Source organism: Pezoporus wallicus, unplaced genomic scaffold (genome assembly GCF_028554395.1).
Source record: "Pezoporus wallicus isolate ANWC-B61680 ecotype Strahan unplaced genomic scaffold, APGP_CSIRO_Pwel_v1 contig_7227, whole genome shotgun sequence".
In the NCBI taxonomy this organism is placed as follows: domain Eukaryota; kingdom Metazoa; phylum Chordata; class Aves; order Psittaciformes; family Psittacidae; genus Pezoporus; species Pezoporus wallicus.
The window spans coordinates 2288809-2312307 of NW_026637191.1; positions in this window are offsets into that span (position 1 = coordinate 2288809).

The window sequence follows — 23499 nt, forward strand, 5'->3', positions numbered from 1 at the left end:
TACAAGTGAAAAAAAAAAATACCATTTCTTCACCCCAGGATTCCCAGCATTGCCGTCTTACATCAGTTCTGCAGCACTACAGTCCCTCGCCAATCAACAGATTGTAAAGATAAAACAAATCTTCTAGCAAATAATTAGCATTCTCAGAGCACTCGTATCTGTAAGGTGTGTCAATAGACTGATTAAGAAATAGTGTAGATAATGTGTTACGTGTGTGTGTGTGTGTGTGTGTGTGTGTGTGTGTGTTGAGCACACAGAAATGAAAACTCCTGGGTTTTGGGGCCAGGGGAGCTGCTCAGCCCCTATGTCTCTCTCAGCTGGAGACTTGCTGGGATTCAGCCTTTTCCCCAGGTCAGGGCTCTGGGTGGCCTGGCTGAAGGGTCCCAGCCAGGAGCCAAGGCTGGTGGTGCCTCGTGCTGCTCTGCTCAGTTTCAGTGGAAAAGATTTGAACTTCTGATCCTCCCTGACATCTTTGCCGTGAGCATGTCACTGCTACATACCACTGAAAATACCTTTTATGCAAGTCTAATTCTATGTATATTCATTATTTCAGTTTCTCAGCCTTCAGGTTTGCCTCTTGCAATGCTCTCCAATCATTTACTGCTCTTCCAGAAATCAGAGCCTGAAAAGTCTAGCAGGTTGAAGAAATGTGTCCTTATTATGAGTGAGATTCATGGAGAAGGCAGCAAAGAAGCAGGCAGAGGAAAGAGTTCTGTTCAACACTTTTGGGGTGGCTCATTTTCAATATACCACTTGAGGTGGCTCATTTTCAATATACTGTTAAGCTGCTATAGCATAGCCTTGTTATAAAATACAGGAGGCTTTCAGATACCTGTCGATGGGTTTAGTTTTGAAAAAGTTCAACCACTGAAGACATAGATGGAGGCAGAGTAAAAATTCAGGGGGAAAAGGAACTACAAGGAGCCTTAGTTATCTCCAAGGAGCCTTAGTTATCTCCGGTCCTTCACCATGGTCCCACTGAATCCCTCTCCCAATATCTTACTGTGATACTTTCCTAATATACTACTGTGAGGGTGATGAGGCCCTGGCGCACGTTGCCCAGGGAAGTTGTGGCTGCCCCATCCCTGGCAGTGTTCAAGGCCAGGTTGGACAGGGCTTTGTGCAACCTGGTCTAGTGGAAGTTGTCCTTGCCCATGGCAGAGGTGTTGGAACTGGATGACCATTAAGGTCTCTTCCAACCCAAACCATTCTGTGATTCTATGATCTCTGAGCATCTGAGGGATATCCTCAGAGAGGTTGGAGTCTGGGATGGTCTGGTACTGTGGTGAGGAGCCAGCTCTGATGTGAGAAGTCCTGCACAGGCAGCATGCACTGGGGAACCTCCCAGAGTGGGCATATTTACCTGTGATTACCTGATCTTACTCTTTAGCCTGTATATTTATATATATATATATATAAAATATCTTACTTTTTAGCCTATATATTTATATATATATCTTACTTTTTAGCCTATATATTTATTTGCTTTATTTTGTTGTTTGTTTGTTGTTTTGTTGGTTTTTTTTTCAGAAAAATTCCTCAAAGAGCAAAACATTATGTGCACTGGGGAAGGTTGATGGAAGACATCAATGTGGTTGGTGTGGGCAGCGGCAGCACACAGAGCTGCTCTCAGGCACCATCCTGGCTAGCCCACACAGCTCTTCAGGCAGCCATGCTGGCAGGCAGCCCAGGCTGTCACAGCACAGCTCTGGTGCTTCAGGAGGAGGAAAAGCAAAGCTCATAGAAAGAAATCTTGATGTTTTGTAATGGCTAGTTTTTCCTTAGAAGAGCTGGAGTGCCAGCAGCGCCATGTGCAAGGTGAGCTGTGATTAGAAAAGAAAGACAGCCTTTGAGCTGAAGCAGTTTGTTGCTGGCTGTAGTTCACCGATTTTAAATAGCTCTTGGGCCCATAAAGCCAGTGTCTCTCTTTTTTTTTTCCACTTGTGGCCTATTTCCCTTTCAGGTTAAAGTTATCTCAAATGCTCTTTTTCTTGTCATGGGATTCCACTTCGGGCAGGACTTGTGCAGCCAGGCAAAGGATCAGTATATTTTAAATCTCTAATGCTGTCTGCTCATGCTCATATTTAAAGCAGCTGTTGCGGCAGGAAAGACTTGGCTTTCCTCTCTGCCAAAGTTGTGATCAAACAGGGCTCCATGCCTTTCGCCTCACATCCCAGCTAGCCAACTGCCTGTACCTGAATGCCAAGCAAAGAGTGATCCATCAAAAATGAGTGAAGGGGATCTAAAATGCTTTCAAAAAAATACATTCAGAGTCTTGTTTCACTGATAGGAAAGTCACGAGCCTGGCACAGACAGCAAAAGGGGCTGCCACGTGTGAAGCAGGGTGTTCACTGAGCCCCATTCCCTGGCCGAGTGAACAGAGGTCTTGTTTTCCCCTACATTTCTACCCTGCTCTTACTCTGCTAGCTGAGTTCCTCCTAAAGCAGGAATTCTCCAGAAAATTGAAATGAGAAGAATAATGTTCTGAATCACTGTTGATAGCTCTGTAGCTGATCCACAGACATGGTGGGGATTACTGCAAGGTTGCTCCTCTATACAGAATACTTATTCAAAGAGTTTGGTTAATAATTCAGAACACACTTCTCAACTACATATTATTTTCTCAACCATTTTCTTGGTGGAATATATTCTGGCACTTATGGATCATTTTGTTGCCTTTTAAGGTATTTGTAAACGAATGCTGGCCAGTTTCAGGACTTCAGGAAACTGAGGAAAACAAGAATGAATACTCTAAGAAAAACAGATTTGAGACTACTTCATGTGAACCATATATTTTAAAGCAGCTCGCTTTAAAGTAGGAAAATAGAAATGTAAATCTGGACCCAATCTATGAAATTTTATGGATGACAGTGGAGTTGAGACCTCATGTAAATGAGCATCTCTCTTCACTTGTTACTGGGCCTCCATCACACTACAAAAAATAGAATTACTATCTAGCCAAAGGTTTTTCCAGATACAAAATTTAATTGAAAACCTGTTGTGATAGAGTTTATCATCTTTGCAAGATGGCAATATTGCTGTTATTTGTGGGTTTGTTTTTATTTCTTTTTAAATTTATTTAGGTAAACATAGGACATAACTATTAAAAATAAAAAATAATATGCCGTTTTATTTTAATAAGGCTGCTTCTTTTTAGTAGTCCTTGAAAATTAGTCTTAAAATAGTTACAAAATTTAGAGTTCTTATATATTATTGTCACTTCTTCCCGGCACCCTCCCAAAGACAGGAATATTAAATATTCTCTTCCACTACTGTAGTCAGCAAATATATATGTTTTGCATCTAATATATATTAAATTTTAATGCTTCATAAAGAAAATCCAGAAAGGATTACTTTTTTACGTATATTGAAACTTTTAACCAAGCATGTAGATTTTCTTTCAGTCAACATCTCTGTCTACTTTCCTCACACAGATGCAATCAGTTACATTATTTTAGAGACTGCACCACTGATTAAGAAAATTATTATTCTGGACTCTGACAAGTCTATCTCCTAAAGAGGCAAAGATTTGTAAACCTCTTCAGTGTGTGGCCCTACTTGCCACAGCTGCTACCGAATATGTTTTTTTTCCAGTAATGAAAACATGGCATTCCCCATGAGCTTGCATGACTGAAGAAATTTAACTTCTTTTCTTTTATAGCTGAACTCGTTTACTCTGTAGAGACTTTGTTTCCCTTTGTCTTTACCATTTTGATTTTAATGAATCATAGAATCATAGACTGATTTCGGCTAGTAGGGACCTTAAAGCTCATCCAGTTCCACCCCACTGCCACGGGCAGGGACACCTTCCACTAGACCAGGATGCTCCAAGCCCCATCCAACCTGTCCTTGAACACTGCCAGGGGTGAGGCAGCCACAGCTTCTCTGGGCACCCTGTGCCAGTGCCTCACCACCCTCTCAGTGAAGAATTTCTTCCTAAGATCTAATCTAAATCTTCCCTCTGTCAGTTTAAAGCCATTCCTTCTTGTCCTAGCCCTATATGCCCTTGTCAAAAGCCCCTCTCCAACTTTCTTGTTGGCCCCTTTACGTACTGGAATGCTGAATGATGACACAACCTCCATGCATGGTGATTACCTGCATACTGGGAAAGATGAGGGTGCAAAGATCTCTGAAGAAGTCCTAATGCATTTTTCATTCTTAAGTAAGGCTACTTCACTTTCCCTCTTGCCTTGGAGTGCAAGAATATAGCAGTGCTGCCAGAGCCACACTGTTGGATGAAGGTGCCCTTCAAGGAGTAGGACATCTGCTTTTGTGGGCAAAGGCTCTGGGCAAATGATGGCTTTTCCCACAGGAGCAAGGGACAATGTCTGGAGCGCCTGCAGATATGAACATCATCGCATTCTGCAGCCAGCCAACCACTTGTGACGGGATTGCCTGCCACAGCTCCTCAGGGTTTCCTGTCCTTGCTCCACTGGCAAGACCGCAGCACATCTGGCAGCTGGCAGAGCTGGCTGTGCCCTCTGTCCAGAAGTCTAGAGCATGCCCAGGCAGGGCTGCACCTTCTGGAGTTGCAGCTGAGCCCTCAGTCATGTCATCTCATTCAATGCTTATTAAATACCATAATTTAAATGTCAAACCCTTTTGTCAGTGGCAGTAATTTTTTATGAGCACAGGAACAATGGCATGCAGGGCTGGAAAGACTGTTGGGCTACCAACTCCAGTGCCCTGGGATGGCAGCAATTCATTCCTTTTTATGAAATCATTGAACTTAAAACAGAGGCATTGGCTGCACCCACTGCTCCACTTGGAAGACTACTCATGAATCTGAAAGTTTTAATGTTTAGGAACTTTCTCCTAATGACACCGCCATACTTTGAAGAATGCATTTATTCATAGGCAGTTTATTACCATTTGTTCTTATGCCAAAATTATTTTTAGAATAAATGGCTTTTTATCCCTCCCTGATGTTTTCCTCTTGATGTGTTTGTAGAGAGCAATCATGTCCTTTCTCAGCCTTTGCTTATTTAAGGCTAAAGAAGCCAGCCTCATTAGGTTGCTCTTGTAAAGGCATCCTCCACTCCCTGAGGAGCGCCTCTCTGTGCATGTTTCAGCCTGAATGCATCATTCTTCTGATCATTTCATGTGGCAGGCTTACCATTGCTGTGAATACCTACTGCCCTTCTTTGCATGATCATCGCACATTACCAGGCTTTCCACTTGGCTTTCACTGTTATTTTTGTTCTCAGTTGCCCTTCTCCTTTCCTTTCCCACAGAGTATTTTACTTTTCCACTTTGATTAGTGTTTGTGGTTTCCATCTTTGTGCTTGTGGCACATCCTTCCTTCCCAGCCCTGAGCCTTCCAACCCCTGATGTCCTACACTCACTGCCACATAACCTTTCTTCATCCTCTTCTCAGAATCTTATTAGAGCTCAGCCATCAAAACTAACACAAGGTCTATAGCTTTTGCACCTTCTGTACACTTTACCAGGTACCATTACATATACAGCAACTTCCCAGGCATGATGTCAACCCCAGAGCTTTTGTCAATATTTCCTCTCAGCATTGACCTAATCCTAGTAAGAATTCAAATTATTGTCATCAGCACTGGAATGAGTGTGAGGTCTGCGTACAAAAAAAAATAATGAATCTACCAGCTCCTTCTTGTGAAGTAGCTCTTCTATTCCTGCAATAACCCTGTTATTCTGTGCTGTTTCCTTGTTCTGCTCTCTGCATTTTTTGTTGAATTTAGATTTGACATGTAACAAAACCTGAAATCTCTAAATCCTTTGTGAATATGGAGATCCTATTTTTCAATCCACAAGAATGACCCTGCTTCTGGATGCCTGGAGTGAGGCAGTAACTGCCTGGCAACTGGTTTGGTGGTTTCCAGGAAGGTCACTCAGTGGTTCACACTGTGCTTCACTTGTCATCTACTGAGGCATCAGGCTGCAGTCAGTGGGGCCAGAGCTCCCGCAGGTCCATCCTCTCTGCCAGCACCTGTGCTCAGCTCAGCTTGTTACAGGGGGCAGGGATTTTTTCATATATAAACCCACACTAGTTTTAATAAAGTGTCTTTTTTTGCCCTTACTACCATGTTATTATCCATGATTACTGGAAATTCAGGTTGTTTGGCTGTGTCTGAAGTGAGAAGTAGCTACAGAGTCATCTTTGAACCATTTGCTGTGAAAAACAAAACTTGCTGAGCTGAGGACTGCTGGGAGAGGTAATGCCAGCCTTGGAGGAGCACTCTCTGTCTCCTTTTTAATAGTCAGGCTTTGTACTGTGGTACAGTGACCGTGAGCGTAACCAACAGGAATTTAAAAGTGCTCTGTATTTTTCATTTGATAGCTTAGCAGTCACTTTTTTTTGACCTCCAGTAACACTGAACACAAAGGTCTTTTTCTCCCTCGAAGATAAGAAAAGACACTGGAGAAATCTTTGATCTCAAAAGGAGAGTAATATTACTTATTTTTCCTGCTAGCTGACATCTTTCAATTATCTTCAACCTTTACTGAACAATATTCTCTCTAACTCTCTTGGCATTTCCTACCATTTCAGTGTTGCAGTTAGGAGAAATTCCTATACAGCCTACAGGCACGAGCTCAGCTTATTGATCAAGATGAACATACTTAGTTAGAAGGTAAGCGTTGAGGAAAAAAAACCCTAATACTGAGGAAAAATGGGTCCCATTGCTCCAGTGCCCATTCCTAAAAATGTCAATAACGCACATGAGATCCAGGGACCCCTTGGGAAAGTGACAACCAACCAGGGTATAGCACTGCATTACCTGAGCAGGGACAGGAACAGGGACAAGGACAGGCTCCATCTCCACTCTAAAGGGCCATCTGCGAAGTCTGGTGATGGAAACTTTGTAAGAGAACCAGTTTCCCTTTTGCTGTAAAGCAGTGTTTTTCAAATACTTGGATTGTGATAAGCAAAACATACAAGCAGCTGCAATTATAAAAGCAAAACAGAATTTTATTTGTTTAAGTGATGCGTGGTTTAGTGTGAAGTAAAACCACACATTTGCGAGGAAACAACTGCTGAATAATATCTGTGAACAGAACATGGGAAAATTTAATAACATTAGATATGACAAGAAGATTATTTGTAGTTGTAAATGTTTTTAGTCATTTAGTCACAATTCTGTACATGCAATTTTAACGCTAGTACCAATGGATACCTTGAACCCTATGTTTTCTCAAAAAAAGCCCGAACAGAACAGTTTGGTTTTGTTACAGGGACCCATAAACACTTTATTTCAACTAGTTTATCCAGCTCCAGATATGCTTTTATTAGCCAGATTGACTTCTGCCCTCTCCTGCTATGAATCTCAGTACTGTCTGTGATGAACAATTAGATACACAGGCCCATTTTCAGACCTTTGGGGTTTTCTGCCAGTGGAAGATGGGTAATACTGGCATGTTACACAGAATGACCTCATTTGTCTGGTTGTGTATAGTCACGATCTGTACTTATGTTCTCACTGACTTCAACAGGCTTTGACTTTTGTCTTCAGGAGAGTTAGAGCAGCAAGTCCTAATTCCCATAAAATCTTTGTTCCATTGAAGTGACTAAGATCAAGTATCAGTGAAGCAGGGACTTTGTGCTGTACCTCTGGTGACAAGGTCAGAATTTCATATACACATCCCACAGTGAATGGGTCTCTGAAGGTCAGGGTGTTTACAGGCATTTTTGTCTGGACAGGATACTCCACATGGTTTCATGCATCTTCCCAGGATAAAGATCTTCTCAGTAAGTCCAAAAACCCACAAAGAAGCAACATGAGAAACTGGAGCAATGCTAGAAGACATCAGAGAACTACCCAGGCAGCGTGCACATGTGGCAAATGATCTCTGTCTCTGGGGACAGTCATAGATTTGGCTGGCGTTATACTCTTTCAGGCGGATTCCTGTAACTCATATGAATTGATAAGGGTGCAGTTACCCTAAGGCAGAACCTATTAAGAACAACACAATGCATCACTTTATTCAACATGAGTTGACCTTATATGAACCAGTGGAGCCTTTTGTTCATTATATTTAGTGCATCCTGTTCAAAAAATATTGCTTGCTAGATGCAAACAGGATTTACCTAGTGTTAATCATAGAATCATAGAATCATAAAATAGTGAGGGTTGGAAAGGACCTTAAGATCATCTAGTTCCAACCCCCTGCCGTGGGCAGGGACACCTTACGCTAAATCATATCACCCAAGGCCTCATCCAACCTGGTCTTGAACACTGCCAGGGATGGAGCATTCACAACCTCCCTGGGCAACCCAGGTGCAATGAGGTGGAGTGGAAACAATTGGGCCCTGAAGGCTGTGGTCAGCAGTATGCAGTTCAGCTGAGGGCCAGTTGTTAGTGATGTATCTCAGTGGTGGGTACTTGGGTCAATCTTGTTTAACATCTTTATTAATGACATGGAGGATAGGCAGTTGCCCAACTCAGCAAGTTTTCAGTCAATACAAAACTGGGAAGAGTGGTTAATACACCAGATGGGTGTGCTGCTGTCCACAGAGACCATGACAGGCTGAAGAAATGGGCTGAAAAGAACCTCATCAAGGTTAACAAGGGGAAGTGCAAAGTTCTGTATGTAGGGTGGAACAACTCCAGGCACCAGCATAGGCTGGGGGCTGCCCAGGTGGGAAGTAGCTCTGCAGAAAAGGACGTGGGGGTACTGGTGGACAACAAATTGTGCACAAGCCAGCAGTGTGCCCTAAAGGCAAAGATGGCCACCACTGTCCTGGGCTGCATTGGGCAAAACATGGCTGGCAGGTTGAGGGAGGGGATCCTGCCCCTCTGCTCCACACCAGAGAGACACAGCTGAGTGCTGGGTCCAGTGCTGGACCCCCCAGTACAGGAGAGACCTGGGGTTACTGTAGTGACTCCAGAAAAGACCCACAAAGATGGTGAAGGGACTGGAGAGTCACTCTTGTGGAGAGAGGCTGAAAGAGCTGGGACTGCTCAATCTGGAGAAGAGAAAGCTCAGAGGCATTTTATCCATGTATAAATACGGGGGCGGGGAGTGTATGCATAAAAGAAGAAGTCAGACTCCAGTGGTGCTAACTTCCAGCAAAAGAGACAATGGGCACAACTTGAAACAAATAAAATTCCTGAAGACAGGAAAACACTTCTTTACTTGAGGGTGGTCAAACAGTGGAGCAGGTAGCCCAGAAAGCTATGGAGTCTCCATCCATGGGATATTCAAAACTCAATCACACCCAGTCCTGGCAACCTGCTGTAGGTGACCCAGAGCATCAGGGGGTTGGTCAAGATGACCTGCAGAGGTGCCTCCAGCCTCAGCCGTTCTATGATTCCAGGAATGGAGCCTTAGTTTTGTGTTATTCTGTTGACTGAGGTATTGACTAAAATTTTTGAAACTGATAGGAGTCCTTGTTTCACAAGTTCATAATGAGGCATTAGTGCTTAACTTTTTATAGTTTGAGAAGTATGCCAACAGCCATAATCAGTCACAGACTCATGTTCCTTAAATGCACTCCAAAAGAAATTAGAAATGCAATGGCCAGGTGAATCCAGTAGATAAGAAATAAAACCAAATTTAAATACATCTTCCCTGCACACCTTTGCTTTGGCCAGCTGGCATTGGTTTCTCACAGAAGTCACCCATGTAACACCACCCCCACCTCCACTACCAAAACCTTGCCATGCAAACCCAATCCAGTGAGAGATATATTTATCTTTTGCTTCGGCATTCCATTAATATTTGAAATTTACCCTGAAGCCATCAGAGTTTTGTATGCTCACTATCAGGTTAAAAATGGATTAGATGTTGCTTTTGGTAATGCAAATTGTGAAGAGGGCACCCTGTCCCTTGTCAGAAAGTTCATCTTCTTGTCACTTCATATGTTAAAATGGGCATGGGCAATTACTCACGTTCCTAGCTGAATGGATTCAATATTTCAGAAGCTAAAATAAAAGTATCTGTTCTACTGACCCCAAGGTTGTCAATTCTGTATTTAACTGCCAATACCTTACAGAGCATGACAACGATGTCTGAAAAATTAAATGATGTTCAATCTTTCTATTTATTTTCTGCAGTAAAATATCTGAAATAATCATCTTCTTGGGCAGGCCAAAAAGACAGAGGTATTTTTTTGTTTTGAATTTGTCTGCACTGGAGCACTGATTGCTCTGGTCTTTGGGAAATGGGTCACATGGGACAGAGCTCACCCTGTGCGACAGGATTGTACAGACTTGAGGTTTTAGTGTGTATCTGAAGGAGTGTGTGTGTCTGAAGGAGTGTGTGTGTCTGAAGGAGTGAGTTGCACTTGCTCTAGTATGTGTCTGCTCCTGCAGAAAAGGGTTTACTGTGTTATGGACAATTAGTGGTGTGAATTTCATTCACCAAAACTGCATGGTCATCAGCATAATTTGAGCAGATAAGTGGACAAGTGTTTAACTTTATTGACAGAGAAATAGAGCCATTACTAGGATGAACACTGTGTACCACAGATTACTGCATAACACACTGCAGACACTTAGCCTGGGAATTCCACTCTGACACAAAAAGAATTTGGCCATGACACTAGATTTAATGAGCTTTGTTGATGAAGTGTCAAGACAGGTTTAGTGGCCTCCTTTAATCAAGAGCCTTTACTATTGAAAGCAAATAAAGTCATCCTTCAAACTTTAAAGATTCTGCATGCACATTATCCATTACCATTTCTGCTCTTATGGAAAGAATGTGCTTCCAGGTGAATTATCAGAACAATTTATTAGCAGTCATACTCATTTTAATTGTTTCCAGGTGTTTTCAGGATGGCAGCCCCTAAACAGTTCTAGCTCAGGTGGATGTACCATAGAAATTTCATACACGTAGCTGATATTAATGGTGTGTCTGAACTTTACTTCCTCATCTTTCACAGATTCCAGAGAAACAGTGCAGGGACTGCCTTACGGTCTGCTCTCCCCATAGTTTGAAAACCCTGGACTCGATAACACATAATCATGCAAGACCCTGAATACCCCTGCATTACTTTGTGCTTGAACAGGAATAACACATTTTTAAAAGCAGCTTCCCATTTGACATCATTTCACATTTTAAGCATGACCTCGTTGCACCTTGTTTCACCCAGGAGTATTGCCCAAACCCTCTCCCATGGAACAGGCACCCAGACTTTAGGCCGCTGAAAGAAGGCAGGTGCTTGGCCACCCCACCACTTGAACCCCCAGGGTTAATGACTCTGAGTGCAGGTGGAGCTCTTGATGTAGAGGGCATGATCCAGAGAAGTCAGACACTAAGAAGGGAGCCAGGCTTTCTGCCAAAGACCCAGACAGAACTCATTCTTTTAAAAGAAAATTCAGAAGACAAAGTACTGTTGTGCATCCTTTACCCTGCCCTCCTCTGTCAAGGCTCAGTGGTTAAAGCCCATGTGAGCCATTGGAGGTGCAGAATAAATTCCTTTTTTCATCCATGCAGCCCAAAGTGCCCTTTCAGGTTCTTGGCAGGATGGGGCCCTCAGTGACTCACCTACAGCTCTTTTACTGGACACACTACATGAAAGCCCATTGGCTGTGGGAGAAAATATGACTTGAAACCTAACATGACTACTCCTATAGGAAGGGAAGACCTGAGCTCTACACACCTTTGCATTGAAACATGACATATTTTGTCCAAACATCTTTAACACACCCTATTCTCTAAGTTTATCATTCTCAGCTCCATTTGTGTTCTATTTCCTTCTTTCTGTCTCCAACTTGCAGCTTCAGCAAGAGAAACAGAACATTTGTCTAGGCCTGACCCCACAGAAAAGAAGTGTCTGAGGTTCCTTATGCAAAAACAGTACCAAGGTGTCTTAGGCGTGTCAAACACCTGCACAGTTATGAAAGGAGAGAAGAGCACCCCTCTTTGCCTTTGTTTTAAAGGGACTGCCAGCTACTGCTGCATTTTTGGTTAGCTTAGTGCACAGGGCACAGACATACACTTTCGTGAGCGGGGCACGAGCAATGTTGACTAGTGCTGGGATGCTGTGGCTGGCTTAGCCATGGAAGGCCTATCTGAGGCATGCTCAAAGCTGACGAAGAGCATGGTCCTCCCCACACACCTGATGACGCTGGGGGTACCACAGATATTGTCAGATGAGGCTGGAGGGGCTGAATGTGCAGGAAAATGCATAAGCATGCTGCTGCAGTCAGATAAGTGCACTTCTCGGGTAAAGCCCATCTTCTTGGAAATTGTGCTTTAAAAAGAAGTAAAATTTAGACGTGGAACAATTGATATCTCTTTCTATTCTTTCACTTTGGCATATTCAGCAACAGCAACAACAAAATTCCTGTGCGTTGTTTGCAAACAGGCATGAGATAGACAGCTTACCTGTGATTCTGAAACAACGTATCTGAAGAAGCTGTTCAAAGAGGCAACGACGGGACATCACAAAGATTTCCAGAGTAAGGAGGAAAACTATTCCTTTTAGGAACTGTGTGGATTTAAGAAATGCATGAAATCTTTTATTCAGAAGGAATACAAATTCTATAACCAGCTTTTTTGGATTTGGATCCAAATCCAAAAACCAATGACTTAATACAGAAAATGCAGCAGCTCAACACTGTTTAGTCATCCTGAAAGACACACTGATTTCTCATTAGGGAATTAAGATATTACAGAAAAGGTACACTGGCATCCTAAATGCAAAGGGGGAATTAGAAAACAATCTTTTCCTACAAAGACTTCAAATACTCAAGGAGATGTTTTGCTGCTGCATGCAATGCAGGACAGACACCATGCACTGTCTCTTGGGCTGCTCATATATGAGTGGAATGCCAAAGCTTTCTGCAGCCACCCAGTCTCTCGCTGCAGAATCCTGATTTAACCAAACCAGGCTTGTTCCCAGTACACTTCTCTGGTGGACATCACTGCCAAATCATTAAACATCTCACCGTTCAGAAGTGTGTTTGGTGCTGAAATGCGCCTGCGGAGTTCAGGCACGGAGGGGTGAGGGGCACACTGGCACACTGGTTAGCTTGTACCTTGTTTGTAAGGGAAAGCGGTATGTCTGGGATGTAGGGTATATGTACTGTGTCCTCACCTTGGCTGTGCAGAGCACTCCCAGGGGTAACCTTCTGAAAACTCACACTTGGCTTATTGAAGAGGTAAGAATGTCAGCAAAGAAAAATAAAAATAATTAAAGAAGATCAACCACTCAAGAAATATGACCAGTATATATGTGAAATTGGAAAAGCGGTATGTGTTGGGAAGCAGTGATGATGGTCCAAGGTTTGTTTTCGTTCCAAAGGAAAGAGAAAGCCAGTAGAAAAAAAATAATAAACACAATTTAAGAAAACAGTTTAAAATGGCAAACTGAAAATGCTAATTAAGAAAGAAACATTTCAACATCTGAAACAAAATGTTCGAGTAAATGACACTGTGGGTGGAAATGTTTATGTTTGATCTGTCACTTTTAAATCAACATTGTCCTACACAAAAAAGTCTCATTTGAATTATCTCACACTTTCCCCTGAGGATGAAACTTTGTGTGTCATTCTGCTTTTGTGTTTCCATGCCTTTGCCATACAGCCTGGCAGAGAGCACTGGCTATTGCAATGGAGTGCCAGAATCATCCCAGCCTCCCTGCTCCAGACAGTGGCAAGGAGACTCTGGGCACTCTTGTCTCCCGTTTGACACCTCCTTCGTGGCCCAGAGGTGACTCCCCAGGGTATGGCATCTGGAGGGCTCTCAGGCCATGAACCAGGCTCATCTCATCTGGACAGCTGCAAGGAAAATCATCTTTTTTTCTCCTCCCTTGTGAGTTATTCTGGGGCAAACTTGATGGAAGTAGAAAGTCAGGCATGTCAAAACTCCAACCTGAGCTTCCCGTAGAAGTATTTTTTAATTTTTTTTTTACCTCTGAAGGTAAGTTTGTGGGTCTTTCTTCCCTTTCTATGGCTTTTATGAGAGAAAGTGGATTCCATGGTACAGCAGGATAATACTTCCTTTTCTCTTTCCCAAATGCTTAAAAGGAAATTTTAATTTCATAATTGAATATATTGAGAATTATAACTAGGAAACCCACATGTGGAACAGTGGAATTTGGAAAAGGTGGTCTGGTTTGCTAAATTATGGAGAAAGCCATGGGATTTCAACTCTGCTTTGTTTTGGTGCCTTTTCATTCAGATGCCAAAACCTGTAGAAGTGTGTAAACACATGTGTTTGTGTGCTGGAGTGTGTGCACAGGTTTATTTGTGTAATCAGGTGTATTACAGCCACCAGACTGATTTTCCCAGGCATTGCCTTGGAAGTGCCATGGTTTGTTGCTCTTTGAACCATTTAAGCTGTTAACTGCTGCACAGTCTCATATTTATCTTTTTTTTCCTCAGGACTTGATTGAAACAAAGGAACCTGTTTGTCAGGGAGAGTTTCATGACTAACTTAATCTTAGCTGCTGGAAAGATGGGTCCAAGCTCCACAATTTGCAGTGCTGCCAGTTTGAATGTTGGTCTCATGCTGCAGCAGCAGCCTGCCTGCAACATGACCCCTTTAAAAGCTGGTTGTTCAAGAAGGCAAAGAGGCAAGGGGTTAGTGCACAAATATGTTCCACCTGACAAGAACTGTTGCTGTGGATTAAGGAGAAAAGAAAAATCACTTCCTTTTGTTTTGCCAGGAAATTCAAATGCCTTAAGATTTAGTGTAACACAGGATCTACTTAAGTGGTAATTGTTCTTTGTTTCAGACTACACCAATTTACAATGGGAATGCTATGGCTGTCACTGAAAATGCTTTGTAAATTTATTTCCAGGCTGCAGGAAAGTGAAGAAGCACACAGACTACATTTTAAATACAAATTGCTTCAAGGTACAATTTGCTCAAATTGCTGTAATGTACATTATGAATTTAATTTTAGTACATTTCTGCTATATAATAAACTGATTTGAAAGTATAAATGCAAATTAAATTTAAATAACCTATAATTTTTATGCGATGTGATGTTTCATAAATATTTACTATGGGCGTCTTATTATTGAATCAACTAGTCCTTAAACTGTGTAGATAGTAATAAAGGAAAAGTCATCTCTTACTTGTATGTATTAAACTTGTAATCGACAGTATCTGTTCTTAAGCTATTCTTCCTACAAAAAGATAATCATGGCAGCATCTGAGTGCCTTACAGTCTTTAATACATTTATCTTTCTGCTTTTCTCTGAGATAGGGAAGTGCTTTTATCACCATTGCACTACATGGGAAAGGAGGCAGAAGCAGACAGCATTTAAGATCATTCAGGTGCCCAACAATCACGGAAATCGATGGCAGTTAGCACTGAAATGCGTGTGAGGAGCTGTGCCCAGGTACCCGTAAAAGTATAACAGGTAAACAAGGGGAGAGATGTGACAAATTGCCATTGATTCCAGCAGTTGCTGGAGGCTTGGATGGTCTCAGATCCAACATGCTGACTGCCCAGATCCCCACATAGTGGGGAGAAAAGGAATCCAGACTCCCTGTCTTACGCTCCTCAGGCAGGTGCTCTGACGGCTGACTGCTGTGCAAAGCCCTGCCTGATGCAGCACCCAGCTATGCCAGGTTCATGCATCACTTTCCCCTATTCATCCAAACAGAGAGAAAGGAGGTCCAGGGGTTTCAGAAGCTGGGAATGCACAAGAGAGTTTTAAACAAAGTGGGGTAAGAGCTAATAGGTTTTGACTGCATGACACTTTGATAACCAAGTGACACTCCATGACAGTCCACAGGACTATGAACCACCAAGGTGCAGGTGCTACAGTGCTTCCCCAGCCAGGGGGGAGTGGTGGAACCTTCATTTCCTTTAGCCCCAAGTAGCCAGGCCCTGTCATATGGGCACCAAACTGCACCACTGCCTGCAAACACATCAAGTAGGGAGTGCAAAGTAGGTCTAACTCACAAGCTGAAAGAAGTTTTTGCTTGTAAAAAATCCCTCCACGAGAGGAAAATAAACCTCAAAGTTAAGGCAGGATGGTATTGACTAATGTAGATTTTAAAATATGCTTCTTTCCTTTACTGAAAAAGAAATTAAACAAACAAGGTGTATCGTTGTAGTAGCATTGTTTATACTGCAAAGAAGTAACTCAGCCACTCTGGGTTACCTGCTGTCAGGGATGGTTACCTGCTTCCACTGTGTATGTGCTAAGTTGTACTTTTCACTAATGATAATATAAAGCTCTTGAAAGAATCTTAAATGGAAGGTCTACTTTGATGTAGCACCTTCTAAACAAATGAGACCACTTTGACTGGGTAAATGTTTAACCATAATTGAACAACAATATAGAATAATAAAATGATAAATGTGATACTATAAACAATATAACAAATGTTTCCGTAACAGCTGATTTAGCAGACTGGTGTTATACTTTTTCTCTGCAAAGGGAGGGCACAGGTTCTCCTAACCTCCTGTCATTTCCAGCAATGCACCCATGAAGCATTTAAATGAGATCCACCTTACAGATAATGCTTGCAAAAAAGGGCACATTCTGTACAAAATCGTGGGTGTTTTTCTAAACTTAATGCTGACTTTTCAGAAATGACTGGTATCTTTTCTGGTGTTAGTGACCAGAAGGACTTTTCTGTCTCTCACTCTAAAACATAACTGTATCAAGCCACGTGTTCTCCATGGGCAACCTAATATTTTATAAGTCTTCAGCCTTTTTGTTTTTTTTTTCCTTGTGCTGTATTCCCACTGAAGATCTAGGGGTGGAATTAAAGCTGTAGAAAGCCAGAGTAATGAAGTACACTGACCAGGCTTAAAAACACAAACAAAAATCCCAATGAACTCCCCCCAACTTCTGCTAATTTCTTTATCAGCCAATAATCCTTTGTTTTGCCTGTTGAGAAACTGAATCATCCCTGTTAATCATAGAATCATTGAATGGTTTGAGTTGGAAGGGACCTTAAAGCTCATGCAGTTCCAGCCCCCGTGCCATGGGCAGGGACACCTTCCATTAGATGAGTTTGCTCCAAACTCTGTCAGCCTGGCCTTGAACACTGCCAGGGATGCTCACAGCTTCTCTGGACAACCTGTGCCAGTGCCTCACCACCCTCACTGCAAGGAACTTCTTCCTGATATCTGATCTAAATCTCCCTTTTTTCGTTAAAGGCACCTGCAGTCCAAGAGCAAAGAAAGGGGATAATTTCTATATCCATGGATCCCCTGGGAGAGTGCTGCTAGCCTGGCTTCCTGCTGAGGAGCCATGGTGAGCCCATCCACTCTGCTATCTCCCAGAGTAGCAGCAAGCACCAGGCACCCATGGTTTGTGTGCGATAACATGCTGGAGTTGTGACGAGGGCTTGATTAGCATTAAGTGTAAGAGAAACAATGGGGTGACAAATGGTACGTGGCACTGGGCAAGCAGCCTGGTCTCCTTTGCTCAGATAATGTTGTGTTTGTGTAAGTAGGCAGCCTAACATAAATAAATACTCAAGCACTCACAAGTCCTGAAGCAGAAATTGTTCAAGAAAGTTCTGGGTATGAAAAATACACTTTGTTGCCAACAAAAAATGGAGATGAAGAGAAAGGCTGAATGAAGACAGGCTGGGGGGGCTCTGTCCAACCAGCCTGGTGACCAGCAATAGCTGTCCAAAGCATCCAGCTGCAGGAGCTTCATGCACAGACTTTCTCATTTGGGGTATAAAGTGCCATTTGCAGGGATTATTTGAAAAAGGCCACCTACTGAAACATGACGTTCATTCAATCAAATTACGGCAGCAGGTGTTAAGTACTACCTAGAGCATTTCATGAGTGTTTCTGCAGAGAAAAAAAAATGAGAAAAATGTCAAAGGCCATATTTTTTGTTCCATGTCACCACAGGCACAATGTGTTCTTAAATAATGCACAGCTATACCAGAATAATTAATGACATAACTTTTCAGGGTTTTGGTTAAGAGGGCTATGTTTTCCCCCACTTGTAGTTGGAGGCTGAGCTTTATTGCCCCAGATACCCTTTCTGCAGAAAGCTGGGAAGAATTAGAAGTGGTTGCTTCTTTTTCAAGTGGATTTCTTTCAGTTTTGCAACATTGCTTTGAGACATTAAGAAAGTGAGTGTTTGAACACACCCAACATATTATACTGAGTGATTTCATTGAGCAGTGCCACTTTCAGAACCCAAAGATCTAACTGCATTTGCCTTGATTGCCTTGACCCAGCAACCATGGCTTTGCCATAGTATAGTATAGTATTCACTGCTGTGCAAAGACAGACAGGAGCTTCCCTACCATCACTGAAACTCCCTTGTCTTCTGGGAAAGGAATGAAAGCAATAATGAAATTAACATAACCCATCAGCTTGGTGGACAGGCAGGGTTTAAGGAATGTAGTTTGATTCTGGTTCAGATGTCACAATGAACCTTGTGTATGTAAAATATATTCCCTGAAAAAACGTCAGTGTAAAGGCAGCCCCTGCTGTGCCACTCGCCTGCCTATGTGGAAGAGAGGTTGGAGTCCTTCTGTGAAGGGAAACTGCCAATACCTGTCTTACCTGAACCCAAAAAACATTTCCCTCATTATTTCTCTATAACAGTGGTTGTTTACCTTATGGTTGATGCTCAGGGATGGGTTTTTGCAGCTCATTTCTTTAACACATTCAAAACACTTTACTATCTATAGTCTCCATCCAGATGTACTCTTAGCTTTGACCATATCAGGCTGTTCGAATCTCATTAAACAAGCTATCCTTCCTGTGCAAAGCAATTCATTTTGGTTTTCAAAACATTCTAAATAGTGTTAAAGCAGCATGAGTTCCAGTAGTGTATTGCATGGCACTGCTCAGATTTTTGTTGTAAGCCATATGCTTTAGTGTTACAGCCCAGTAAAAACCCAGCCCTGTGTGAAGCACACCAAAACTCTACCGTTATATTTATTGGATTGACAGTGTCCGGTGCTGGACAAGCAAGGTGACTCCAGAATTTGAAATTTCATGTCAATGTTCTGGATTACTGCCCTCAAGACTTATTATCAAGAAAAGCTTGATAAATAAGCTCTCAGCAGCTCATGCCATAGGGCTGTAATTTATTTAATCTGGTCTATCTTTGAATGGCACGGCATGAGGCGCTTGCTATGCCCCTCATCTCTCTCACTCATGCATTCCCCAGCTCTTACTTGGAGCTGGCTCTGGCTTGGGGCTGTCCTCAGGTGAGCTGAACAGCTTGCATGACCTCCTGAAAACTTGATGAGTTGCAAGGTTAGTTCTCAGCCCAGATGGCACCTGGTCACTGAGGCTGAGCCTGACTCACCAACACTTAGCAATAGAGAATGAAGGTGGTATTGATAGGTGTCCCATGGACAAGGTATTGTTCTACAGCTTCAGGTGCTGGTCCCTGGCCAGGGCCTGAGCAGAGCTTGAACGCTTGTCTCCTTCCATACAGTTATAAAATCAGGTTTAAATTACGTGCCCTGAAAATGGCATGAAGGCATGTATAATAATGCAATATGTATATGTATCCACAGAGTATATAATAAACCTTCCTTATGAATTGGTCATGGTCCAGTATAATCCTAAAGGCAGTTTTGTCAAAGACTCACAAAATTTTGAGATAGCTATTTATGTTTACACATGATAGATTTGTACCAACACAAGATGGCTTATTGCTGAGGAAGCCCATTGTCATGTGACTTTTCCTACTATTTTTCCTTTTACTCCTAATATTATTTGAAATTGCATTTTTTTGTACATTGTTAGACTTCCTACTTCTGTAATTTCATTATTTCTTTGGGGAAATTTTCTTCTGGCATAGCTCACACTCTATTTTGCGCCAGCACCTTCAGCTGTATGGCATTGCTGTCGTAACTGTGCTGGGTCCTTGCACTTTTGCTGAAATAGCGTTCTCTTGCCTGCCCCTTCTGCATGTTAATTGACATTTTCCTCTGCTCTTCCAGGCAGATAACTATCCTCACATTTGGCCTCTTCTTTCACAGAGAAAAAAGTGTTTTTTTGGAACTGTCACCTATGTGGTTTGGATGAGCCTTAAATTGGCAGGTGAAGACAGAAAATTGCCGAATGCTGCAGAGGTAGTAAGAACAAGGCAGAAAAGTCTGAAGGATTAGTGGGATTCTGATAAAACTCTAGATGGGCAGTCAGGAGCTCAGGCCCTTCACAAGGAGGACAAGGGACATGGAGGCTAGGGAAACATAATCTTTTTTGTTGTTGTTTTGGCTTCACCTTAGAGGTCATGGGAGAGGTTTGAAGGCTCTGGGGTGATTTCTTGGAGTAGGGTTTGGCTTCAGGGTAGACAAGGAACATACGGCTAACATGGCTGGTAAAAAACAAAGCAGAATAGATTTTAATTACACTGTCTAGTCTTCATTCAATTTCCCCTGCTAGTTATTGTGCACTATGAGCACACCTTTTTCAGAGAGCAGTGCCAGCCTTGGTGCAAAGACTTCAGGTATTAGGGACTCTACTAGACCCTGAGTGAAAAAAGCGTAATGCTTAAACATCTTAGCGGAAGCCCTTCACGCCTTTGCTAGCTATGCTGTGTCCACCCTACAAGTTATAAATCACGGCTGAGTCTCCAGAAAACTACTTCAGTCCTTGAAAGGCAGGTTTTCCAAACTTTTGGTCATAGTGGCAGCCCTTGAGTTGCTGACATTTTTCACAGTTTAATACCAGAATTGACTTTATGAAGACTGCTTACGACAATAGAATTCCCCTCTACTCTTCTGTTCTGTTTATTATTCTATCAACAGGGGAGGCCACATGTCACACTGGGAGCAGTAAACAACATCCAAGCAAGCCATGATCACCAAGCTCCCTACCTTGTTTTAGATGGCTGACTTGCCCTTGTCCTTTTCCCAGAAATAATTTTTCTTTCTTTGCCATTGTTAAAACACTGAAGAAAATAGGTGCAACATCAAGTTTCTACAGTAAAGGTAAATCTTATGTTCCACAGTGATTTTGCATTTAAAATTGCTGCCAGATGGATGTTTTGAAGTGCATTTAGTAGATGATGCAATGATTTGAATATAATAAATGCAGTTTAAGATGATTTAATAAATATCTAATGAAATACAGTAACACCAATAATAAAATATTTCAAAAATTAAGTTATATTTTTGTTTAATTCAACTATTATCAAAGTTTAATAAACCAAAACCAAATCAATTATACAAGTAAATAAAATTAATAATATATTAACATCAATAAATAAAAGTAATAATATTTAATATTAACACCTACAGTGCACAACCTCACATCCCCCTTACTTGCACATGAACCTTTATAGTTCCTGCTGTCTGCCTCCTGTGCCAGGGCAGCCTCAGGAGCTGTATTTCAGTGTGCCTGGCCGAGTAAGGGGAGGACAATTTTCCCTTTCAGATACAGTCAGGTAGTGGAACTGGATTTGAAAAGCTATTTCTGTGCCTGGTGTGCGTGAAGCCTGGTCAGAGATCTGATCTGTGAGGTGTGGAATTGCATTGGAAAGGTTCTGTCATTGACAAACCTGTCCTAGAAATTCCATTGCAAATTTTGAATTCCAGATTTCCTATCGAGTTTGTACTTATTTATTTGTGCAGGTAAACACACACATACTCACAGCTGATGCCTCAAAGGGAATATAAGCACATACCTAGCAGCTAAGCGGTGTGAGCGGATTCATGCACAGTCTGCCAGGAGAAGGAACGCAGAGCACACGTGCAGAATGACCTGAAACAAGCAAGCTGTCGCAGTGTGCTCTGCCGTACAATATGTCCCAGGGGAGGGGTGAGTCTCTGACGGCTCTCTTCAGGGAAAGGCTAGAGATATTAATGTGAACTAAGCTAACTCAATGAATCACAGAAGCACTGCTTAAGAAGGGGAAGCAGAAACATGCATCCTCTCTTCCATCAAGCAGGTGTGATTTAATGGACTGAAGACTCTGTCCCTTGCTGCACTCATAGTACCATCAAAGCGCAAACAGTTACCATTTATTATGGCATTACAGTGCAAAGATACTCAATCTCCCTGCGCAGGGGCTGTGGAGATGCAGAAAGCTGATGCAGCTCCTTCTCATTGTTGTCCTGTGCAGCTCCTTCTCACTGTTGTCCTTCAGACACAGTAAAGCACAGCTGTATTATAGTGACTTTAATGTAGTGCCATCCCTCCCACTGTGCTGTCTGCTCTCAGCTCTGTTCTCAACACAGACTAACTTGTCCTGAAGCTGAGCAAGGTGAGGATCTCGGGAGTCAATGACCCAATGTGCCATCCATGCTATGCTGCATCACACAGTGCATCCAGGCAGCATCAAGTGGGTGACACAACCTGTCTGCCTCTAGTCCCAGGTGCAGCCACGGAACATGGCCCAAGCTTGCTTAATTATCTCAGATACCCAAGACACAGGTGTCTGGGGCTCTCTGTAGCTCTTGCTCAGAGATGATGTTTTTGCCCAGACCCCGACTGCAAGCTCTGTCTCCTTTGGAACTGGAGCAGGTGGGTTCCCCAGCTACTTCAGCCCGTGTTACATTGAAAATGTAGCTGGGTCAAAAGATGATGAGCTCAGATTTGGCACTTTGATTTTGCTACCGCAGTTTTTAGAAGAGAGGCTGAGGGGATATCCTTGGTGCCGCAGACAGCCTCGGAGAGGACTCATCCTGGGGCTGAGTGGACCCAGGTTACCTGGGTGGGTTTGCGACTATGAAACTGCTGTAGGAACAATGGCACTGACTTCACAGTGACCTGGAGTCCTTTTGTTGAAAAGACCAAAAGGAGAATGGACCATATGTACCAAAGTGGGATATTTTTCATTTTCATTCTGAAAGTCTGTTCCTTGCGGCAGTTAATTAGGTGCCCTGACACAGAGCTGCGCAGGGCTACATGCAAGGAAGTCACTGCTGTCACCTTCACCACATCCAGGCAGGCACATTTCAGGCACCACTCACAGCAGAACTGTCCTGCTGATTACAAGCTCCCTGATAAGGTTCTGTCATCAATCCCACCTATTTTACTGTAGCCTGGGATCACCTATTTTACTACAGCCTGGGATCCAGGCACCTTCCAGAGGTGTGGGGCCATGGAACAAACGGCTTTGTTAGGACTAGAGGATACATGCAGCAGCTTATAGTGTGGTGCCAGGGGGGGCCAGGATTATCATTTTGGACGTGAAGGAACATTGTGTATATCTCATAGTAAGACTGTTCCTGGATGTCCTGTCATGGAGCTACAGCCATTTCATGGCAGGACAATGGATGTTGAGGAGAACAGACATCAGTCATCAGCCCAGATTTCCCCAGCTTGACTTGAGGCTGGAGCAGGATTAAAGTGAAAAAACATATGCAGGTTTGGAAGCCTAAACTGGAATATCTCCTTTCCAGCCTCTCAATGCCCTGACAGCTGGGTGCTTCCTGGGGAGGAACGGCTGGTAATTAGATGTTAGGTAACATTTGGGGGAGTTTGTTTTACAGATTTTTTAAGCTACTGCAGTTAAAAATAAATAAATACTGAAGGGCAATTTTAGCAGCGTGATTCTAATTTGTTTAATCAGATTATGTTGTTTTCTTCTCTGCTGCCTTCTAATTTGGATATATGAAAATGAAATTAATATTAAATTCTCATATTTATTCAGACTTAATGAGATGACTGGAATG